The sequence below is a fragment of the Sceloporus occidentalis genome, unplaced genomic scaffold, assembly GCF_023333645.1.
Source record: "Sceloporus occidentalis isolate IW3139 unplaced genomic scaffold, rSceOcc1.0.p SCAF_3, whole genome shotgun sequence".
NCBI classification, from domain to species: Eukaryota; Metazoa; Chordata; class Lepidosauria; order Squamata; family Phrynosomatidae; genus Sceloporus; species Sceloporus occidentalis.
In genome coordinates, this window is record NW_028316983.1 from 184,685,488 (window position 1) to 184,697,438 (window position 11,951).

The window sequence follows — 11,951 nt, forward strand, 5'->3', positions numbered from 1 at the left end:
TTCAAATACTTAAAGGGGCTATCATATCACCTCTTAATCATCTCTTTCCCAGGCTAAACATACTCAGCTCCCTCTTTCCTCATAAGGCAAGGTGTAGTAGTTTGGATGTTGGACTACGACTCTGGAAGACCAGGGTTCAAATCCCTCCTCAGCCATGGAAACCCACTGGGAAGGCAATGGCAAATCACCTTTGAATATATCTTCCCAAGAAAATGCTGTGATAGGTTTATCTTAAAGGTAAGGTAAAGGGATGCGGTGGCTCAAGTGGTTAAGACACTGACTGTTGATTGCAAGATCAGCAGGTTGGCAGTTCGAAGCCTGGATGCTGCATGATGGGGTAAGCTCTCATGACTAGTCCCAGCTTCTGCCAACCTAGCAGTTTGAAAGCATGCAAATGCAAGTAGATAAATAGGTACCACTTTGATGGGAAGGTAAACAGCTTTCTGTGCAATCATGCTGGCCACATAATCACAGAGTAGTCTCTGACAATGCTGGCTCTTCAGCTTAGTAACACAGATAAACTCTTGCTTTCACAGCTACCTTTACAGGGGCTGTAGTCCCCCCCCCCATGACTCCTTTATTTTCTCTTATGACATCCTATATTTCCTGGTGCAAAACTGACACAATGAGAGTTATTGGCGGGGTATAAACTGCCAGAAAGAGGCGTGTCCCCGTGCAACCAAATTGCACGGCACTCCTGAGGAGCAAAAAAGGAGCACCAGGAAGCAGCTCCTTTTTTGCAGCGCACTTCCGCTCCCTAAAGCACCAGTGATGCCGTGGTGATGTTGCAACTGCGCCGCCCCGTTTGGAGGCGGCGCAGCTGTGACGTCACCAGTACGTGCCTCGTCTGGTGGGCGGGCTGCAGCTGCGGCGCCCTCGTCACGTGTGAGGGCTGCCAGGCATGTGGGCGCTCCACCCACCAGGCAGCCCTCACACTTGACAAGGGCGCCTCAAAGGCCCGTCTGTTCTGGGCCATTGAAACAGCCACCAAATGGCTACTGATCCAGGTTTCAATGTTCTGCCATAGCCTGTTTTTTTTCCCCAAATACAAACAATACACTTTGGTTCTTCTTATCATTACAGATAGGGACTTCAATGTTTTTCACATTGAAAGGGATCACAAAAAGAAGCATGAACATATGAAAATAAATAGTTTTGTGGCAACATACACACTGAGATACATGTATTGTGGCATAAGCTTTCATATGGGAGAGTAGAGCCAGTGACGATGCTGGCTGCTGAATTATAACCAAAAATTTAGCTTTTTCTATCCCAAACAAGAGCATACTTCATTGACTAGTGAAGCAGATATAGCTCCTGGGTAAAGAGAACAGAGATGGAACTTTTAAAAGTGGCATTATGTGGTAAGCAATGCAAGAGATTTCTCAACCAGACTCAAATAATAACCAAAAAAAAAAAAAAAATCAAAAGGGTATAAACTGGTAGTATTGCTATAAAAACTAGGAAAAGCAATGATAGTGTACAAAGAATACTTTGAGGTGGGGGTCTTTAACTAGCATTTCTCTCCCAAGTCAACTTATACCAAGAAGACTCTGTACTTGGAAAGATCTTTACACGATCTTTGCTGCATTAGAAATATCAAAGAGAGGATTGCCTTCAGGCTTCCCCATTGGTATTCTGGTATACTTTTGTAATGTCTCTGCTTCACTGCAGGGAGACAGGCTTTAGCAATAGAGAGGCAGTTTCTCACCTTTCCTTGCACTGTATATACAGCTTAGATGAAACCTTCTGCCTTGGTCAAAACCTCACTTGTTTAAGGTAATGGAATTTCTAGTATATTGCTGCACTGCCTTCTGGGAATATTTGGAGGACTTGGCTTTCTTTGTGAGTAAATACTCTTTTAAAAGCAGGCATTCTGTACATTCTTTCTATACCACACTACTTTGTTTCTATCTATAGAAGTCTCCAATAATTATTGTTTAGGAGCAAATAAAAAGAGGGGAATGAGATCATGTATACCAGAAGGCTGGATATTGTACTCCTAGCATCTTGGGGTTTGCATTGTAATCCATGAAACCTCATGCTAAAACCAATCTATCAGTCTTAAAGTTTCTACAAGCCTCCTTTTCCCCTTCTTCTTTTTATGCATTAACATACTAATAGGGCTACTTCTTTGAAAACTGCTAGTAAGGAAATAAAGTTTCTCTTTGACACAACTTTAGCTTTATATTTCTTGTACAAGAACAAAACATATTTCCCACCCAATACAAACAGTGTTTATTCCACAATGCCAATATTATGATTTCATTCCTCCTATAAAATATAGATCTAGTTTGGCAGGGGACATGGAACTTACTTTAGGTTACAAATAAAAATAATAATAGGCTCAAGCAGATATTGGAAGAACAGCTAGCATGCTGGATTGTTTCCTAGCTTTTCATTGATCTGCAGCTCTAGATTCAGTTTCATTGGAAGTGGTAGAAAGGGGAAGCTCACTTTCATAAGACACTCTGGATTGTTTTATGACTTTTTACAGAAATAGTAATACAACTAGCATCACCCTATCTGTATTGCAGAATTAAGACTGTTTGACACCACTTTAAATGCCATAGCTCCATCTTATGGAATCTTGAGATCTGTAGTTTTGTGATCTCTGATACCACAACAAACTACAGATCCTAGGGTTCCATAAGATGGAGCCATGGCAGGTAAAGCGGTGCCAGACTGTCATTTCTGCAGTGCAGATGCAGCCTATGATCACAATTGGAGACTGAGGAACATTACCAGACTGGGGGAAGGCTCAGTGACAGTGAAAAAAATATTTTACATGTAGATTATATCTCCAGAGATGGAACAGCCACGACTCAGAAAGCTACTACCAATTGGCAAGCAGAAAGTACATAGAAATGTTAGACCACCAGATAATTTTCACTAGATCAGCAAGGGTTTCTAATTGATGACCAATCATGAAATAATGAGACCAGACATAGTATTTGGCATTAAACAAAGGGCAATTTTATTGACCTAAAGCCTAGTTAAATGTTTGAGGCCTGAAGTTGAGCAAATGAAATAGAGAGGAACTTGGTGCAGGTTTAGCTGAGGCACATCTGCCAACCTGTAACACCTCCCCAGACACCCTTGGATGAAATGCCAGACCTCAAGGGCAATCAAAAGAGATTGGTTGCCATCTCAGATGGTCATTTTTGGAAGGGCTAGACTGCATGGAACTCTGTTACCTTCCCACTGAAGTGGTAACTATGTATCTACTTGCATTTTTACATGCTTTCAAACTGCTAGATTGGCAGAAGCTGGCCTGGGACTAGTGATGGGAGCTCACTCTGTCATGTGGTGCTTGGGTCTCAAACTGCAGATCTGCCAACCTTGCAATCATCAGAGTCAGCGTCTTAACCACAAGGTCACCACATCCCTACTGCTAAATAGGCCCCTGCATCTCACAGCCACTATATGTTATACCTTTTATCTGATGAACCTTGGAGTTTTAGTGGGAGCCAGGGTTTTTGATAAACCTTAAGGCAACAGTGGATGTTGCTGAGTTGCAATTCTCTCTGCTTAGCCAGCATAACTAATGGTAAGGCATGCTAGGATTTGCAGTTCAGAAATTTGAAGGGCTACTCCTGACTCAATGCAAACGACAGGAGACCCACTGAATCTGTAAGATTTGCATAGGTATTACCTTGCTATGCAACTATGGATTCAATGGGCTACTGTAGAATTTAGGCCCAAGTCTGTCCATTGCAGTTTAAACAATATTGATCAGGATCCTATTGCAGCACCATTCTGTTGAATGAACAATGGTAGCAGGAGGAACAGTCTGCCAGTACTGTGCCACTTGTTTCCTGAATGCCTGGTTTCCAGGGGTCAGTTCAGAGAGCCAAGACAGTATGGATGTACCTGGTTTAGAGAATTGTGTGGCACAGGTACATTGTCGAATCCAGCCTTCCCATTCTGCCTGGATCCATGGATTCTCCCCTGTAAATCAAACATTCAGGAAACAGATGACATGATGCTGGCAGCCTTTCCTGACATCCCAATCACTGCTACTGTTTTCTTCTTTTCGCAGCTGCTGTCACCTCCACCTGTGTAGTTACACTGCTGGTAGAGTGTATAGTTTCTTGGCCAGTGAGGTACATGGCTCAGTGGTCTGCTTGGTATAATGCAGCATCCATTGTTTCTTTATTAACTAACAATATTAGCTGGGCCTTCTAAGCCTCACCTTATTTAATGGACAAGCAAGATCCTGAGTGGTTGTGTAAATGTTTGAACTTAATCTGCTACAATTCCATTCTCTAGCCAGCAGTTTCAGTGGGGCAAGAGTTAGTGCTTAATCTATAGGGCTCTCTGCTCAGGACCCATGGAGCTGACAGAATATCACTAACAAATATCAGGGGATAGGTGGTAATTTCCCTTCTACTTTTTGTCAATTGAAGCTTGGGGGAAATTGCTTTTTTCATCCACAATTTCCAGAATCCAGAAGACCTCTTCCTTCTGTGAGCTAGTCCAAACAAGTAATTTTTCAAAACTCTGGTCTGAATGTGTATATTACTAATGATAAAATATAATAACCCCATTCAATGTTCACATGTTGCTAAGGAGCAGGATAATTCTTAATGAACTATGAACTATGATCAGTTAAATGTCTTGATTCTGCCTCTCTTTGGGTTCTTGTGAACTTAACATAGCCTTTGACTTAATAAATAGAGAAAAACTTTTGCAGATCAACATAAACAGGATGTATTTGATCTTGATTAAGACTCTGTGTTGTGGAACCATAAGTCGGGACAGTCTGGATGGTAAGGTAACCAAAATAAAAAACTAGTAACTGATTGAAAGATGGGGACTAGTGGCTATTCCCCACCCCCCATGTGAATTACATATTGGAAAACTTTTTAAAATATATATATATTTATCTATTTATAATTTCTAAATTATGTTATATAGGCAGAAGACATCACCTAATTCTCTTTTACTTCAATAATAAAGTTTAGACACTTTAAAAAAGATTTTGGGAATATTGCCAGCATTAATAGCTCAACCTACATTATAATAACTATAGTTATGGCTTGTGGCAGGAGGCCAATCTGAGCCTTAGATGATTTTCAAACAGAAGACAATTTCAAATATTTTGGGATCTAATTAGATAAATGCCTGCCCTGAAAAGGGTACAAATTATCAATAAAATATATTATTTCCCTGTCAGTACATGCTGTTCTGAACTTTTCTAGGGCAAGGTTATTTCTCAGATACTTTATAGCAGGGGTAGGCAACCTGCGGTCCGCGGGCCGAATGAGGCCCGGCAAGGCCTTGGGACCGGCCCCAGCCCGGTCCTGCCGCCGATTGCCACCGGGGCCTTTGGCGTCTCACACGAGGGGCATGGTGGGGCAATTGTCTATAGAAGCCTCAGAAACATGCATTTATCTTAACATTTTTAAAAAAATCAGCAAATTTTTTCGCATGTCCTCCATTTTTTATTTAAAAAGTGCCCTCCATTTGAAAATTTTGTCCTGGTTTATTTATTTATTTAATTTTTAAAAAATTGTTTAATTATTTATTTTTTGGCTTCGGCCCCCCAGTTGTCTGAGGGACAGCAACCCGGCCCCCGGCTCAAAAGGGTTGCCTACCCCTGCTTTATAGTGTAATATTGTGAAGTTGTTATCATATTAACATTATTAACCTTTTTATATAATATACATTAAAATAAGGGCTCTCCTTTTTACTTTCTCCTACTCCAGCCAAAGTAAGGTTAGGCTTTCTTCCAGTTCTCCTTTCTCTCATCACAGCTTCCTCTGGGTTTCTTGGGTTTCCTACAGACCCATTCCTTCTGTTTTTTCCCTGGTAACTGTTTCTTTCTCCGTTACCCTTCCTTTTTTCCATGCACATTTTTCTGTTTGCTTCTGATTTGGGGTTGAGATAAGATGGGAAGGACTTATACAAGCTCTGAAGCAGAAAACAAACCAGTTTTTTAAGGGAATCAACATGATAATCATGTATTCAATGCTGTTCGTATGAACAACATTCCAGATGAGTCAGAAAAAGTCAAAGGCAGAACCAAAGGATGGCTAATCCACCATACTGATCCCATCGGATTATGTGTGCATACCTTTCAACATTTTACAGATGAATACTGGAACTCACATGGACAAGCAACATCAGAGAGTGGTCAAGATGTCAAAAGTTATTAAAGAGGATGAACATAAAAGCTTGGAGAGGCTGCAGCAATTTGATTTTGCCTGGATCTACAGGAATGGGCAAGATTCTGCCTCCCTTTCTCCCCTGCCAAATTAGTTGAGTGTAGTTTGAATTCAGTTTGCAACAATTAAAATATGCTGGTGACAAAGTCAGCACATAGAAGGAGGAGGAGGAGAGAGGATTAATCAGAAATGTCCCTGACAAACTGGGACAGCTGGATAGTATGTGCATATTATAATTATATGAGATGTGGACCTTGAACTCCACCCGGGTCTGGAAAGCAAAGTAAAATACATGTTCTGTAAATTGCATAATATTAATAATATAGTAAAACATCCAAGTGCATGTAAGAGAGACAATGTGGGGCAGTGATTTGACTATTTGACAAGGGTCCAGGTTTCAAATCTCCACTCAGCCATGGAACCCCACCTTGGGCAAGTCACATGTTCTCTGTCTAACAGGAAAGTAGTGGCAAATTTCCACTGAATAAATCTTGTAAAGAAAACTCTATGGTAGAGTCATCATAAGTCAGGGACAACGTGAAGGCACATAACAATGACAATAACAAAATGCATGCCATCCTTCTTTTATTCTCTTTAGGATTTGTATACAGTTGCTGCAAAATAATCTAGTTGAATGCAACAAGACTTTCCTATTTTATTCTACCTTTCCCAAAACACACATTTGCTTCCTACTTCATTTTCCCACTTAGCTCAAATCTGTTGAAAATAGAATGCATGTTTATTTTATCTTTCAGAACTGACTATCTCCCTGAGATGTTGCATTCATATTGTCAGCAATCCATTTCGAACCAGCTCAACAGTTGGCATGCCACACATACGATGACACCAGGCCCTTGAGGAATTTGAAGTTATTCTTTGTCTTTTTAGCTGTTGTATTTGAACAGCCAAGGAAAGGAACGTTTTGTGTCTGCTTCTACACTTCAGTACCATCCAGTCAATGGGAAAAGCAAATATTGTAATCACTATTCAGAAGCTTCCCGGAATGTTAACAATGGGTTTGCTGTAGTCTCTGACCCTTGCTCCCCATCATGATTACCTATTTAATGTTCACTATTCATAACATTCAAAGTGGGGCAACTGATTGCAATGTATATGAATCTTCTACTTTTGTTAAGTTTTCAATTTCTGATATTGTTTTGCACAGCAATTCATTATATCATACCTCTTTTATGGTAAGTAAAATGGTCATAGTGAGTGGGTGTTTTCTGGAATGGAATGAGCCATCAACTCATATTTGTCAGTCTGCTTGTCTTATGGGTGTACTGCTTTTTATAGCTAGGAGGTGGAGGTGGCATGGATTCATCCAGCAGTACTCTTGATTGAATGTCTGCCTGGTCTTTACTTTAGGAGGAGAAGAGGGAGGTATGAAAGTTAAATGTGCTTCATGCAGTCATTTTCTCCACGATTGCTTTTCGTACCAACAACAGATGCCTGCTGAAAGGACACAAGTATTTCCCTACAGCAAGTCACTCCACTGAAAATAATGGGAGCTTATTTAAACGGTACGTGTAGCCCTGATCAGGCAAAAAGCATATTTACACATGAGCGGATAAGAAATGAAATGTGTGCTCAATTGAAAATGACTGTATTTGCATGTGGCAAAGTATTTTGCAAGATGTAGATAAAGACCCATATGAGCTGACAATGATTTGTCAAAGCCATTTAGATCATATGAGAGATGATTTATCACTAGCAGCCATAACAAATAGCACATTTTTGCTACTTTAACTGGAAATTAAAAGATTAATTTAAAATTGACCACCTACCAAAAGGGGGCTGAAGGAATTTGGTGGAACAGATTTCTCAGGTCCAAAGTACAGGCAAGGGCCTGAAGTAGGGTCAGCCTAAGACATTTTGCCAGCTGAAGCAATAGACAAGATGGTACCTATTCCTCATTTCATGTACATAATTTGAAATGGACTTGAAGTTTTCTTTAGTACTGATGATGCAACAGTCCTCTAACTGCATATTCTTTTTTGAAAAATCAAGTTCTTCCCCAAATCATAGAAATTTGTGAAGAGCACTAACCAAAATGAAAGAATTTAAGTTTCAAATTTTATTTATTTATTTATTTATTTATTTCTCCCAGAATGAGATTCAAGAGGGCTTACAATAATTTTAAAAGGATAGAACTAAAATATTAATTAAACATTTTAAAAATAATTAAATAATATTAATATTAAAATATAGTTAAAAACACAGCAAAGTTAAAACCATTTTTTACATATGAGTGACTAATTAGCATATCACGTTGGATGAAAGCTTAATCATATTTTAGGTACACCTACGGAAATCAATGAGACTTAAGTTTGTCATCATGACTAACTTGTCTTGTTGATTTCAATTACCAGTTAGTTATTTTTGATCCAGTTCTATGGCCATAAACAGTATAACCCCTTCATAACATCTGTTAGGTTCTGTATTTTCTGTATTTAATTTTATGGTATTGCATTAGCCTAGTATTTTTAAGGATACTCCATAGTACAAACTTATTTTCATATATAATGCTAAGAATTCTTTCTCTGTTCCCATGCCCCTATGGTTAAATACCAGTGATGTCACTAATAAGACATGCAATATGGAAGATAGCCACTTTTAATTTGTCTGACAGTCCCTAGAAAGGTAGTATTCAGACTAAATCTTATAATGGATATAGGCTTTCATTTCCAATTATTAGATGCAATCTGTTCTTATTTGTTTTTTTAATTGCCACCAAAAAGTACAGTAGCCAGACTCAGCTCGAAAAGGGCAAGTATGATGTCATAGTGGAGATGTTGAAATCCAGGTCCATATTGTTGGGAGTCTATTCTGCATATAAATGTAAATCATACACAAACATCAACAGCAATATACATACCAGGAAAGCAGACTGAGCCTTTGGAGATAACATTAAAATTCTTCCCCTGGTTTATTCCCGTATGACTCTCAGTGGTAACAATAGAAAATCTTTTTTCTCTCTTATATTGTATATTGAGTGGAATTGAGTATTATTGTGTAAAATTATTGCACTGTGTATTGAAAGAATATCCAGCTATTGTCTGAGACCACGAACTGGGAGTGTAATTTCCAGAAAAATGATACAAGCTAAATGAAATCCAAGAGTCAAGAAATTCTTATAATAGATTCATTCTGCTAAAGAGATATTTTTTTTAACAATAACACCCCAAAAATGTGAATAAAATTTAAAAAGACACTCATTGTAGGACAAAAAGAAGTATGCATAGTGCAGGAAAAAATATGACAGCTCAAATATGTGATTCACCCATCTTTGGAACATTTTTTAGCAATGTCCGGTTGCATTTGCTGCAGAAATGGATCTGCAGGGGTTTTCCATCAGTAGTAGCCAAGCAAAGCCTAATGCTCCCTCTTAAAAATTCTCTCCTGAGCAGGTTGTTAACAAATCCACATGCCCTCAGCAACTTAACTATTTATTTATTATTTATTAAAATATTAACAATTTGTTTTAGACTAACAATAAAAATCTCTGCAGTTCAGACAACAAGGGAAGTTAAAACACTTTTTTTTTTTTTAAAAAAAAGAGGTTTACATTATTTAAAACAACAACATACATGCCTACTTTCCCTCCTTCACCTCATGCCTCCCATGCCTCTCTGTTGGACTGCATGGCTTATGTATGTATGTTTTAATTACAGTCCTCCCTCCATTCTTGCGGTCTTGAGACTTGCATCCCTCGCCTATGTGCGAGGGACGAACAGAGGGGGGAAACAATGGGGTGCATGTCTGAGGAGTGCACATGCACGTGACTCCAGCCACATGCTTATATTCAAGCCAATGGGGCTTGAATATAAGTGAAACTCTGTTTTCGTGGAGGGGTCCGGAATGGATTCCCTGCAAAAAAGGGGCAACTGTACATCCATTGCCATTATTAGCAACCTGTCACGTTTTTCGCCTTTTGCAACAGTGTATGTAACAGTTTGATGATGCAATGGGTCAGTGGTGCAGTTAGCCACTCATGTGCCTGTATGCTCAAATGAAAAAATGGTATGGCAAGAAATGGCACCAGTGGATACAACTCACCACTCCAGGGCACATGGTCCAGAATGCTTTTATACACTGCCTGGGCATTCCTGCATTGTCGCATTTGTGGTATGGTGTTTATATGACTATGTGATGATGCATACTTTCCATATTAAAGCGAAGTATATGGGCTTCTTTTTGCTCCAGTTTTTAGCCCCAGAGTATGATTTGGTCCCACTTTGACCCCATTATGGCCTCAGGCGTCATCTAAACACAATAGAGTGAAAATGTTTTATTTTGCCAGTGTGGACAACCCCTTAGTATGAACCTCTCCTCAGTGCTGACTCTTTCTGGTTAGCTAGGGAAATCCAGAAAAAATGGAAGCATTTGTCTGGTTGCTGTTTTTGGGGGTAGGGGGAATACTATAATTATGTAGTGTGAAATTTTGCATGAGTTTTTGTGGTCATTTTTATTTTTTTGAAAGTCACATTTTTGCCAAAAATCAATGCTTTAGGTTGAACAGAAACCATAATAGATAATGAATAATAATAATCCAAGGTGGTTGTGTAGTGGTTGTGTAGTGAGTTAACAATCTGTCATGTTTTTCGCCTTTTGCAACAGGGTGTATGTGACAGTTTAATGATGCAGTGGGTTAGTGTAGACACCAATTTACTGAAGAGGCCTAATCCCCATGAATCGTCCAACTATTCAGTAGTCAGAGTGGTCAGAAAGCATTCTGTCTGTCTGCTGTGACAAAACATAATGTTATCAGGGTGGGTAGGATTAAAACAAAGGATTAGATCATTTGGGCACCAGCACTAAAAATTACTCTACAATTTACTTTTCCTGCACTGTTTTTGTATTCCCGCTGCCTGCATTGGTTTCATTATTGGTGTGATAATGCATTGGTTGTTGATATAAATTTTTATTAATTTTAACATGAACAATCTAATTTGCAATCAAAGTAATACAGATTCAGAAAATAAAAAAGCAGAAAGAGAAGAGAAAAAGAGGAAAGACAAATAAATAATTCATAGTAGGGCTCTGATGCCTCACTCCCATCCTGACTGTAATGAGAAAAAAAGGAAACAAAAACATTATTCTGCCATTACAGAGCCAACTATATAATCCTATTAAAATCACTAAAAACCAAAGCCACATATTATTACAACATTAGATTTTTTATTGCTAAAAATCTATAAATGGTTTCCAACCTTTCAGAAAGTATTCAATAGGCTTGTTCTTTAGAATTCACATTAATCTGGCCATTTGAGCTAACTCAGCAATTTTAACAATCCATTGTTCCATCATCAGTGGTTCAGTCTGCTTCGATGTTTGAGGAAACAGTATCCTTGCTGCTGTTGTTATACATCAAAGAAGTAATCCATATTTATTCTCCAGTTCTTTATCTAAAATACCCAACAAAAATATTTCTGATAAGATTACAAAATCTACTTTTAATTTAATTTTATTTTTATTTTTATTTTTGGTTTAAGAGCATTATTGCACAAGAAAACAAAGCAGAAACAGAGGTGAAGAGTAGTAGGTTTCCCCATGCCTTACCACATGATATCATAGTGCTTCAGTTCTCTTCCCATGGGAGATGGCTGTAAAAGCATGTCTTTTGCCAAATGGATTTTTCCAGCTACAAAAAATATGCACTTTTACAACTGTCTCCCAATGGGAAGAGAAGTGAAACGCTATGACACCATGCCCCAGCTCCATTTCTACTTTGTTTTCTCATGTGATAAGACTCTACCATATAAATCTTAAACTACTATC